Here is a 10,709-nt window from a genome sequence, read left to right on the forward strand (position 1 = left end):
TATCTAAGTGAGAGGTGAGAGAGATTCAGGAGAAGGGTCGCAAGAAGTCGGACAAGATTCGGGTGAAAGTCAAGTGAGAGAGATACTTTTGTTCACAAGATTGATAACGATTACTACTAATTATCTACTAGAATGGAAAGTTAATTAACTTCACCCACATACATTGACACTTGATGCACCCGAAAAGGTTGCACACCCAAGCGGAGGTATCAAGTAGTAACCGGTAAAACCGGAGTCGATCCAACGATAGGTTGGTAGTCCGGGTATCGGGAGAGTCTAGCCCACCGGTCTACGAGTCACTCACTATCTTAGACTAAAAGGAAAAGGAACAAAGATAGATGGGGGGTTTGTAGATGGAATAAGTAACTAGAGAAGAAAGCAAGTAAAACTAATTAAATAAACAAAGTAAACTGACAAGAGAGTTTCAAGAGAAGAGTTCGGAGGAAATAAGAGTCGGGAGACAACAAAAGTCGGGAGACAAATAAGTGAGCGAGGTGTCGAAGTCCGGAAATCCATGATAATAAATCTATAACTATGTACGGTCCAATCGAATGGATTGATGTAAATCTAGTCTCGATTCCTAAGGTGGACGTTCATAAGCACTACGTATGTCCGGAGATAATACTTAGTCAAACAAACTTCCTAAACGATTAAAACCGAATCATCGAAAATGTCGTCTAGTCGCCTAACTATGTGAAGTGCAATACAAGACACATGAAATTTGAATCTAGACTACGATCGATATCGATCACTTTGCCTAATCGATTAACTATGCGAAGTACTTGATAAGACACATGAAAAACGATTGAAACAAGTAGTCAAAATAAGAGAACATCAATTTATTATCAAAACATTAAATCATATCAAACATAATCACAAATTCATCACATTTCATCCATATAATCGACACACTTGATTTAGCTAAACATGGTGATAAGTAATAAATGAAAAGAAGATGATGAGAAATCCCCCTTTTTCGATGTAGTTCGAGGCTAGGTTCGTCGGAAAATATGAGTAGATAAGGTTCAGCTGATCTCCCCGTAGCAAATTTCTGGATTTCCCCTTAACAGTGCATAATGGGTGTCCCCGAGCAAAAATCAGATCTCCCCTTAGCAATCAGCATCATCTTCTTCATTTAAAACCCACCACCATTAAAGCTTCACCAAGCTTTCTCTCTCTAAGCAATTTTCAACCAAAATCAAATCAAACCATATGGGAAGCAAGATCAAGACATGGGGAGCAAAAGCCCTAAGGTTTCCGGCCAAGAAGGTGGCCGGAACCCTAGAAATAATCCGGCCAAAAACCTTCAAAATCCGGCCAAGAGAACATAGATCCGGCCAACATAGCTCCTGCCCGAGCCAAGAGCTGCTGTCCCGTGCAAGTGTGCGCGTCCCTAGTACCGTCCGAGCTGCAGCCGTGCACGTCCGAGCAGCCAAGAAAGCGTCCCGTTGACGCGTCCTTGCTGCTGCTGCTCGCGCCGGCGAGAGCTTCCCGTGGACGCGTCCGTGAAAACCGAGAAGCTGCTGCTACCCGGACAGCTGCTGTTCCGGCCGTGATGATGTAGCCTCCCGTGCACGCAACTTGCTGCTGTCCGTCCCGTGCTCAAGCAGTCCACAGCAGCCCGAGCTGCTGTTCCGGCCAAGCTTTGGCCGGCCTTAGTGCTGGCCGGCCTAAGCTTGGCCGGCCCCCTTCACCTTCTTCTCTCTTTGCCTCTCCTCAAGCTCTCTTTCTAGCTCTCAAGAACAACAAAGAAACCCTAGAAGAAGCCCAAGGTTTTCTCTCTCTCTTGCTTGGTGGAGAAGATGATGAATAGTGTCCCAACTTGTGTTTACACAACCCTAGACTTAGTCAAACTTGACTAAGTCTTAGGCCATTTTGACTTGGACCAAAAAGGTGCCCATAGAATCTCTATTATTCTCTTTCTTTTTGGGCTCTTGGGTTGGGCTTCTTTCTAAAGCAAGGGAGTGCCTTCATCTTGTCTCTACATTTAGAACCAAGGGGGGTGCCTTCATAGAATCCTTGTTTCAAGACCGAACCTCGGCTTCTTTCATTCACAACTTCTCCGTCCGAACTCCGAATCGACTTCCGTTTTCACCGTCGGACTCGTCATTGACTTCACTTGTTGTTTGACTTCTGATTTTGACCAAAATGACAAAAATACCCCTGGTGCTCTTTTCTTCCCTTTTGTCGCATAAGATAAAAATGTGATAATTCGCTCTCTTTATTCCGAATTACACACCAAACCCCAAATAAACTACCTAGCAATGAAAACACATAAATAATTAGAAATAAAACTCGAAAAGAACTAACTCATCAAAGTTAAGTGACCTAAATGTGGCATTTTCACGCCACATCAACACTCCAAAGTATAATGCGTCCCAATAAGTATAGTCGATCACAAGTTACTATGCATCGACTATCTAGCTATGTACGCACTATCTAATTACATATCAATGAACTAATATGACATTCCAAAGTATACTGCATCACAATAAGTATAATCGATCACAAGTTACTATGCATCGACTATCAAGCTATGTACGCATTATCTAATTACGTGTCAATAGACGATTAAAATCGAAGCCTCTAATTTATAAAATTAGACGAAGTTTATTGAACTCGCATTTAAGAAATAATAAGTAATTCATCATAAATCAAATTATGCTTCACAAGTATTCGAATACAAGAGTTAGCTAAAATATTGAATGAACAATAAATGGAAAAGAAAATGATGAGAGAATCCCCCTTTTTCGATGTGGTTCGAGGCTAAGATCGTCAGAAAATATGAGTCTTTAGGGTGCAGCCGATCTCCCCTTAGCAAATTCTGGGTTCCCCATAACGACCATCATCATCTCCTCCATTTAGAACTCAACCTCCATTAAAGCTATACCCTAGTTTTCTCTCTCTATCAATCTTCAACCAAAATAAAATCAAACCACATGGGAAGCAAGCCAAGGATGAGGGGAACAAAAGCCCTAAGGTTTCCGGTCAAGAAAGTTGCCAGAATACACAAGAAAAACCGGCTAAAGAGATGAAGATTCCGGCCAAAACCCTAGGTGTATCCGGCAAGAAGCTGATGTCCCGGCAAGAAGCTGCTGTTCCATGCGAGTCTAAGGTACTGTCCCGTGCTGTTGAAGTCCCGAACAGCAGCTACAATGGAGTGTTCTTGCTGCTAGGACGTCCCGGAGCTTCTGTCCCGAGCCTAGTGCAGCCGTCTCGTGTACATCCTATGCCCGTCCCGTGCTAGATCGAGCCAGTAGCAGCTTCAATGAAGAATCCCGAGCTGTTAAAGACCCGGAGCTGCTGCTGCCGCGTTCTCTTGAGGTCCGCAACTTGGCCGGCCAAGCTTTGGTCGGCCAAAGCTTGGCCTAAACCTCCTCCCTCTTTTCCTCTCTTCCAAGCTCTAACCCTCTTTATGAAGAACAAAGAACCCTAAAAGCCTTGCCTCCTTTTTTTCTCTCTCTCCTCTTGCTTGGTTGATTGGGGAAGAAGATGAATAGTTCCCCTTGACCCTTTTCTCTAACTTGATTAAAACCCTAGACTTAGTCAAAGTTGACTAAATCTTTAGACCACAAATGGGTGCCCATAAAATCTTTACACATTTTTCTTCTCTTAGTATTTTTTGGGCTTGGACTTGGTTTTGGGCTTTGATTTATAAAGCAAGAGGGTGTCTCTAGCTTCTTCTTTACCATCTAACTTCAAGACAAGACTTCGGCTTCTTTCATTCACAACTTTCCCGTCCGAACTTCAAATTGATTTTCGTTTTCACCGTCGAACTCGTCATTACCTCCACTTGTAATTTGATTTGCTTGAAGTCATTTTCTCTTGTTTTGGGCACATGAAATGATAGTGATAATCCACTCATTTTATTCCGAGTCACACGATTGACTCCAAAATAGGTACCTAACAAGAAACACACATAAAATATTATTGATAGCACTCGAAAAACACTAGTTAGTCTAAGTTAGGCTCTCCAAATGTGACATTTTCGTGTCACATCAAGATCCCCAAACTTAAACTTTGCTAGTCCTCGAGCAAATAAAACAAAACAATAACCTAACTCACTTTCGGAGGCATCCCGGTTGCTTTTAGCGTATGCAACAAGCCTTTAAACCTCTAGGTTACCCCTAGAGGACGAGTATTGTCTCGTGAGGGTTTCCATAGATGACACCCACAAACATCATGATTTCAAATACACAAGGGTTCAACAACCACATCATAAATATGCATGGTTCATATAGTGAAGGGTTTAAGCATGTCAAAACATAATGAATCAAGTAAACAAGTTCATGTGAAAGCTAAAGATCTCTTCACTAATGGTCTTACCCTAAAATGCAAGTATCATACCATAATAAGCACATTTATGTTCCGAAGTCACAAAACCTTGATTTCCAAGTTAGTACATTTTGCCTCGACTTCGGCCTCACGGACATACACTCCAAATATGAAATCACTCAAGAATGGTTCGCTCGTATGTGTGAGTGTGATCACTTAACTTGAACTCAACAAATAAAAAGGGTGAGGTCAACATTTTGGAACGAATGATCTTCGAAAAGGAATTAGCCACTAAATAGAGTGGGGAAGCTCACTCGCCCTTCTCACCCATTCTACCCTCTAAAAATGCCTTCTAAAGTTTAGCGGATACTAGAGATGGATGACGATGGTGGATTCCCGAGAATTTTGACCTCTTCATTATGGTAGAACCTCTTAAGCATCTCAACTTTTGTTTCTTGCTTCGAATACTTATTCATGAACAAAAACACCAACACATATTTACAATCACATCACTCACACCAAAGAGCTAACACATGCTCAAACATACACAAAAATCACTTTTTTCACTTTTTTTTTTTCATATCACATTTTTTTTTTCTTTTTCTTTTCATAACACAAATACAATCAACCAAAACAAAATACAACACACACAACTCTATTCTTGCAATCAACTTTTCATTTCATGCTTGCTTTTGACATTCTTCATTCTTTTATCTCATGTCTTCATTCTCGGGATATAAGATGATGGATGGTGATGGAGTATCCGCTTTCCTCTAGTTGGCATTCTCATTGGGTTTCATGGACTACAAGGGCAAGGTTAATTCGCTATCCTAATGTCACTCCTAGTGGCTAAGGAAATTGAGCACACGAGATCAAATGAGCTCTTTTATAGGTTACGAGGTTGAGTAGCTCTTCATTCTACTCGGAGTTAGCGCGGAAGAGTACACTCGAATGACAATTTAGGCTTTGAGCTCTCACATGGGTTAAGTCTCCACTAATGACTACTTTAGGTCTCTTAGAAATGTTTCTTCTTCACTAAGATGTCACTCACATGGCACAACACAAACACTAAAAGACTCGACTTTCATGCAAAGGCCATTAGCAATCACAAAACTCATCAACTCGACACATATGCATCAAAATTCTTAAAACTATCACTAGAACCACATGCAAATCTACTCAAAATGTTCAAAATTTTCAAAATTTGGCTAATTTGAACCCTTTTGTCTTTGAAACCCATGGTCATGCATTGGTTATGGTCATATCCCGCATCCCCAAACTTAAAACTAACATTGTCCTCAATGTTCTAAGCATACACTCACCAAAAGATAAAGAGGCACATCAATCTAAAGAGAAGAGTGGAGAGATATTACCATAACCGAAGGAGATAAAAGATGATACTACCAAGGCTCATGTATAAAGAGGTTCCAAGTTGATGCCAAACTTGCGCCATCCCCAAACTTGGAACAAACCACGCCTTAGAAGTAAAACATATAAGAATTGCTCCTAGAATATCAACAAATATCATGAGAATGAATCACAAAAAAGACATGACCACATACAAATCTACCGCTAACGTGGGTATACACGATTTCATTGAGCTATGCAATTAGCCTTTGATTATCTTGATTTCACACAAGAACACGAGTTATGTCTCGTGGAGGGTTTCCAGAGATGATACCCACAAACATCAAGACCCATTAATCGGCCTAACGATCATAAAGCAAAAGACGGAAGATTTGGGGTCAACCCAAAGAAAACTATATACAAATAGTAATCGTCTCACAACTATGTACAAACCATAAAGTGCAAGTAAGACGATTGAAGAAAATAAGCCATCCCCAAACTTAGTGGATGCACGGTCCACTAAGTAAGCATAAATGCTATGGGCGACGACTAAGAAGTCGTCAAAAGGATCAACATATAAGTGAAGGGCTAAGAGGTCAGTCGAAGGCAAAAAGTCATCTGCAAGCTTAGTTGATAGAACATCCACTGAGTCCACAGACATTCTAGGAAAGTCGACTAAAATGTCCCAAAAGAGATCAACGACCGAGTCTGAGATCACGTGAAAGGTTGAACTGGACTTTAAGGGTAAGGCAATAGGCTTAGGGACCAAGTCAAGGTCCATGGTTTCCTTAGGTAAATGGTCCGACAAACTATCCAACATGTCTCTAGATACTATGTCATCGATGTCCACAAAGGCATCTAAAGCCTCATAGTCAGCCATAACATCATGTCTGGCATCTAAGACTGACTCCCTACAAGTGTCGAAAATCGAAAAGTTCAAAATAGTGTCATCCCCAAACTTGTTCATAGAGCCATCATCCTGAATCTCAAAGTCTAATGTAGTTCTATCATGATGAGATGACACATGGTGAGGAAACGAGACAACAAGGTTATTAGTTTGTTCAAGCTCTTGGGTCCTCTCAGTTGATTCGTCGACATTTAACTTAGTACTAGGGTTAGACGTATTACCATCGCCATCGGACCTAGTACCCTCTTGAGTTTGGGGTGGTAAAACCCCTTCCTCGTCGACTAATAACGGTGAAGCAATCATCTCTAATGGATGATTTAGAGACTCTAATTGATGATTTAGAGACTCAAACCTCTGATGTAACTCTTGTTGCATTTGAATCTGCGTTTGTTCAAATCGATCTTGTGTCTCTTCAAGTTGTAACATCATTTCAGTCAGACGACTCACAGACTCTAATTGAGATCTATCTTTAAGAGTCTCTTCATGATAAGGCTCACAAGTGTAATTAAATGAAGACTCTTGATAATAACTCCCACCGTACATACTAGGATCATACCTGCCTCTAAAATCATTGGTCTCAGAATAGTGTGGACTATAAGGTCTCTCATACATATTTAGTGTCGGACCATATCCATCACTAATTTGACCATCTCTATACATATGTCGGTATTCAGCTAGTGTCATACGAGATCGATCATGCTCCAATGGTCTATTCCCCTCTCTAATCGAAACATCCCTACACATCCGTTGGTATTCACCTAAGGTCATATCAGGTCGGTTAGTGCGGGGAATCCTCGAAACAAGCTCATCATCATCAACATCGAATGGCCAACCGTTATAAGAACGGGCCATGATCTCGTAGTATTCAAAGATGGTAACACACAATCACAAAATGGGAACTAACAATTATAGAACCAAACAATCGCACAAAAGTAAGAAGGAAGAGGCGATACTATCGACTTTTCGCTCTACTTCTCGATTCATTCCTTTCCTTCGCTCCTATGTCTCTTATGGCTATTTCCTTGAAATGGTACCTAAAAGAAAATACACTTAAGAAAAAAAGGAAAACAAATAAAGAAAAAATGTCTAAGTAAGAAATTAACACTAAACTAATGAACAAACAAACAAACGATATCCAAACTACTAAACCTATCCCCGGCAGCGGCGCCAAAAACTTGATAGGCCTAAAATAGGTCTATTCCCGCAAGTATACGGGGTCAAGTTATAGTATATTAGTAAATTCGTGAATCGTCCCAAGGGATAGGTAGGCAACTTCGGATATTGACGGCGAGTTTAGCCCAATAATCAAAATGTCAATAACTAACTTAGACTAAAGCACACACACATAACCCACTTCATAAATTTGGTGATTGATTTGTAAGAAATAAGAAAACAAATAAAACTAAATAAACTATCTAAGTGAGAGGTGAGAGAGATTCAGGAGAAGGGTCGCAAGAAGTCGGACAAGATTCAAGTGAAAGTCAAGTGAGAGAGATACTTTGGTTCACAAAATTGATAACGATTACTACTAATTATCTACTAGAATGGAAAGTTAATTAACTTCACCCACATACATTGACACTCCAAAGTATAATGCGTCACAATAAGTCTTTTTTTCAGTCAAGCAAACTTATTTTTCAGTCCTATTTTAGTCAAACAAGACTATTTTCAGTCGTACTCTTTGGATTTGTCCTACAGACTTTTACTTACAGTAAATTTATTTCATACAGTCATAGAGTTTAACTTCGGTCATACTTGTTTCACTAAATAGGACCAATCATACTAATTTAGTGGTCTTTGTGGACATTGCTTTCTGGATTATTTCAAGTAACAATTTTTGAAGAACTTGAAAAAGAGATATTAAAGACTTTTCTACTCTAAATTTAAACAACAGTTCACCGGTACATGCCTCGAATGAAAATGATCTAACATTTGAAACAACTAATTGAAGCAAAACGTCGCCAAAGTGACATCTTTTGTGTAGATTAGTTTTTAACAATGTTGGAGTCAGCTATTGATGGGCCTAAAAGGTTACCCTAAAAGGTTTATACCCGCAAGTATACGAGCGTCAAGTAGTAATAACCCGGTAAGACCGGGGTCGATCCGTAGAGACTTAGTCAAACTTATTCTAAAACTTAAAACTAGTAAGATTTTTCAAAGTAATTTGGTTTTGGTGATGAAACAATAAAATAACAATAATGGATGAAAATGAACTCAAATGGGGGAGAGGGCCTAGGGTTTTGAAATCCACCATATAACTCACTTTCAAACACACGAAATTAACTGATTAACTCTCTCGTTTTTTAACTCTGAATTTCAGATAATGAACTATCTTGATTCTGGGAGATGTTTTCGTTCAAAACCAATAACCAATACAAATATAACTGTTTTATTTCGAAAACATAAATCTCTAAACTACTATCTATCAATGAATAAGCATGAACCGTAAAAGGATTTAACATAAGCACGATGCATCAAATCTAAAAGCATAGATAGTGAAAAGATAACCGATTTAACAAATTACACTTTATCGGACAATCCAAAGAATTAGTCAATTAACACTATGCCTAAAAGATCAAGATTAAAACTATAAGTATGATGAATAGGAGAGAGAAAGGAGAAGAACTAAACTTTTCTCGTTGAATTTCCAGTTGTTAGCCAAACACTCCTTTAAGGAAAATACTTTTTCAGCAGTGTGGGAAAATAATTTCCAGCAGTAGTTGCAAGCCGAACGAGGTCTTCTTCTTAACTCTCTCTCTCTCTCTACTGTTCTGGTTTATAAAACAAAGATAAGAAGAAGATGATTCAATAAATACTCTGTGTTTTTCTTTTCTCGCTCAACAAATACCCTCTATCCCTTTCACAAAGATAAAAAGATAATGAAGAACAAGTTTGATGATCCTCTCTGTTTTTTACTCTCTCTTTATAGAATTAACAAATACAAGAGAAGAGAAGAAGAAATAGAGCTAGCAATCGTCATCTCTCTCTCTAACAAATCTATTATCTTCTCGATCGAATATCTTTCCTTTTCGGTAGAATCTTTATTTCCAACTCTTTAATCCAATCTATTTCTATAAATTTGCTATCCAGATCCTCCCAATCGAATATCTCTTTCTCTACTGTAATATTTCTTCCGTTTAATCTATTTTTCGCTCTCTCTAAATCAGAGAACAAAATCTTCTCTTCCGCCTTCGATCGAATCTGTTTAAGATCTCTTCAAGCTCTCAATATTTCTCTTTCTCTCTACATCTCAATTGAATGAAGGTAATTTCTCTTGATCTCTAAATCTTCCAAAAATATCTAGCAGCTTCAATTCCTTCTTTGTTTATACACTCTTTCTATTTATGTTAGGAGCATCTATCTTTCCTTTATAATCTCATCAAACCCCACTTTCCATCTTTCTGTTTCTACCCCACGTTATCTCTATCTAAAAGTTTCAAAATATTCAAGGGTGTTTCTAAAGGCACCAGGGCAAAAGGCTGTTACCATTCGTCTCAGTTAGCACCAGGCCCAACTGTTTTTTTCTCTATTAGCACCGTCTAACTATGTAGGCACCGGTCAAGTGGAGTTAACCATAACCCCTCCATCCAGCTCTCACAAAATCCAACCACAATGATGCCCTAAGACATACTAGACGGACTGGACCAGTCCGTCCGTTTTCATTAAGTCACGGATTAGCCAATCCGTTACTCTTCACATGCTCACGGATTGGCTGATCCCTTTCTCTTCTTCTTGTTCATCGATTGGTAAAACTATAGCTAAATCTGTTGGCATAACTGCAGCAACCACAATTGTAATTGCTAGGATTTTCTTCTTTTTACTTCAAGGATTTGTTCTTGCTAAAAATAAGAAGAAACCAATTTGGGTTTTAAGAGAGAAGGAATTGGTCCTACTGAAGATGATAAGAAAAATTTTAATGCAACTTTGAAAGGTTAAATTGTTGATGAAAATGGATTAGATGTTCTTTATTGGAGAAATCTTGAAGGTGGGCAATTAAGAAGTAGCTTCAAGAAAGAAGTTTTGTTAAAGATTAATGAACTTGAAAACGATAGAAGTTTTAATCATGGAAGAAGTCGTCGGATTAAGTCTAAACCAGTTCAAGAATTTACATTACTTCATTACATTACTTCATGATGTTTCTTCAGATTCGAGTTCATTCGATCGAATTAGACTTGATTCA

At 39.0% G+C, this 10,709-nt stretch overlaps 1 long non-coding RNA gene across 1 annotated transcript; it reads right to left on the minus strand.

The window, feature by feature from the left end:
- Positions 1-824: 824 nt before the first annotated feature.
- LOC147543811 (uncharacterized) lies at positions 825-4,696 on the minus strand. The gene is made up of 3 exons (XR_015223919.1): positions 3,998-4,696; positions 1,986-2,359; positions 825-1,916 (listed from the first exon to the last, which is right to left on the minus strand). It is a non-coding gene; the product is annotated as an uncharacterized LOC147543811 (long non-coding RNA).
- Positions 4,697-10,709: the final 6,013 nt, after the last annotated feature.

The sequence above is a fragment of the Eschscholzia californica genome, unplaced genomic scaffold, assembly GCF_041429995.1.
Source record: "Eschscholzia californica isolate CP2 unplaced genomic scaffold, dmEscCali1.0.p SCAF_4, whole genome shotgun sequence".
Lineage (NCBI taxonomy): Eukaryota > Viridiplantae > Streptophyta > Magnoliopsida > Ranunculales > Papaveraceae > Eschscholzia > Eschscholzia californica.